Source organism: Equus przewalskii, chromosome 17 (assembly GCF_037783145.1).
Source record: "Equus przewalskii isolate Varuska chromosome 17, EquPr2, whole genome shotgun sequence".
Lineage (NCBI taxonomy): Eukaryota > Metazoa > Chordata > Mammalia > Perissodactyla > Equidae > Equus > Equus przewalskii.
This window is the reverse complement of record NC_091847.1, coordinates 69,159,194-69,161,666: the sequence shown is the minus strand read 5'-3', so window position 1 is coordinate 69,161,666 and position 2,473 is coordinate 69,159,194. Positions and strand designations below refer to the sequence as shown.

General features: G+C 35.3%; 1 non-coding gene across 1 annotated transcript; it reads left to right on the top strand.

Annotated features, from left to right (window-relative positions):
- The first annotated feature begins 2,164 nt into the window (after window positions 1-2,164).
- On the top strand, window positions 2,165-2,267 carry LOC139076877 (U6 spliceosomal RNA). Its single transcript, XR_011528914.1, has one exon. It is a non-coding gene; the product is annotated as a U6 spliceosomal RNA (small nuclear RNA).
- Window positions 2,268-2,473: the final 206 nt, after the last annotated feature.

Below are 2,473 nucleotides of genomic sequence, written 5' to 3'. Positions count from 1 at the left end.
GGAAGCTGTAATTCTCTTCCATTTCTATGTGCCATTGGAACCACTTCTATAACCTTTTCCTAAGATTCCAAAGACTTTCAATAGCTATCTACAGAAGGAAACTTTACTGTGGTACATCAAATGATAAATGGATCAAAATTCTTAAACCCTCCTGTATCCAGGCCTTTTGTAATGTGACTTATCAAAAAGGGAGACTAGGCTTCTCCATCCTTTGAATTTAGTCTGGTCTTTTGTTTTGCTTTGGCCAATGGGATAGGAGCAAACCTGATGCAATGAGAGGCATAAAAAAAGTGTATGTATATTTCTACTGCTTATCCAGGGCAACCAGCCGTCATCATGAGAACATCTCCAGGCAACTCTGCTGGCAAGATATGAGAGACACATGGAGGAGACAGAGTTGCTTGTGAGAACACTTTCCTAGACTAGACAGCCCCCAGCGAAACCGCTAGCATCAGCAGATAAGATCAAATAAGATAAAATCAGTAGAGTCTATTCCAGATGAGCAGAATTACACAAAAAACCCATAAACTCAGGAAAGGAATAAATTGGGGCTTATATATTACCTGGAAATACTGAATAAAACTTTATAATCCAATGGTTACAGGATATACCTCACATTTTCTAAAGACTAACTCTTTTGAGTTAAAAAGGAGGCAAACATCTTTATCATCTGTTCTGCCTTTGTCATGTGTCAAATTTTATTCATAAGACCTGTTTTTTTTATTTCAAATGGATGATTTTGGGGTATGCGAAGTGATAAACACAGGACACTTGTTAGCATTAAATTTGCTTTCTTTTGTCTTAGTGCTATAACGTTCATATGTAAAGACATCCAGACAAATGATAGTTTGTTCTACTACCACTAGTATAACAATTAATACTTGACTTAAGAAGAAGACAGTAGGAAGAATATGTTAAAATAGCGCAGAAATAGCGTCCCCCCAACAATGTCTTCCAACTCTCTCATCCTTTGCTAAGTAAGAGTCGTCAGCAGCCCCCAGACTTCTACTCTTCCTCTTCATCCCTAATACTTCTCAGCATGGATCTATCTAACAGCCCTAATCAAAGCAACTCCCAAAAACACCCCGCCCTTTGGTTTGCGTTTTGCGCTGCATGTCCAGTAAAAGAAAGCATGTATCTGCAATATTTTGCTCTAATACATACTAAACATTTTCAAAACACTTAGACTCCCTGTGCATTCCTAATAAAAAGGAGATTACACATTTTACCTCTGGAGAAACATAATTAAATCACTCCTCCAATTCTTGATTTCCCTAATCTGTCTACAGGCGTATCTTATTGACACTAGTCATGTCACTCTGCTGGGTTGAAGTGAGAAGAAAATGAAAAATACTTTAAGAAGTGCTTTTAAACTCTAAAAGTTTATACAAATGCTGAAACAACCGCTATAACAATGACAAAATCTCCCTGAAAATCTCTGTAATATTGTACTGTAAATTCTAAGTTAATTAGAGATTATGGTTGTAATAGTTTGAAATAGGTTAAGCCAGGAAGTTATGGAGTTTTTATTGATATTGTGAATAAATTTATGAAAATAAATGAGTAGAGATTCAGTCTGGTAAATTCAGTTAATCTGACTTAACTCGAGTTTCAGTTTCCTTACCCATAACTGTGAGATCAGAAGGGGTCATCTAAAGAATAGAAAAAGACTAGAAGACTGGAAAGCACTTGACAAATGTCAAGTAAATACAATAAAATCACCACCACAGACATAGAAACTATTAGGAACACAGTCTAGCATGGAACCAGGAGTCAAAGTTTTAAGAATTTATATTGAGTTCTGTCCCCGGGTTACCTTACAACCTGAAAAAAGAATAATTTTCCATCCTCTTCATGTGTCATTATATCCTTTTGCCAAGGTAATGCATCACAGAACACACGGAAACCTTAATATCACTGAAATTCCTTAGAAGAATGACAGACGGTAGGACAGTAGAATATGGTGATCTAAAATGCTATCATTTAAAAACTTAGTACAAGAAAGAGAATAAAAGTAAACCAAAACTTTTGAATGCTTGGCAAGTTCTAAAACTGTTTACAAAATGGTCCAGGATGTATTTAATGAATGGAATTTGCTCCTGTTTTTATTAGTATTTATTGATTGTCCATTCTGTGCAAAGAAATGTGCATGAAAGTTTGCTTCAGCAGCATCTATCCTAAAAAAAAAAATTGGAATGATACAAAGAAGATTAGCATGGCCCCTGAACAAGGATGACACACAAATTCGTGAACCATTCCATATTTAACAAAAAGAAGAATATCGGCAACAGATGTTAGCTCAGGGCCAATCTTCCCCACAAAAAAAAAAAAAAGGAAGAAAGAAATGTGCATGAGATATTTACTTTATAAAATAAAGTTTCAGTACTATAATCAAGCAAAAATAAAAATATTTCAATGAGGGGATTGAAGGAAGATGGTCAACATGTACAAACTTCCAGTTATAAGACAAATA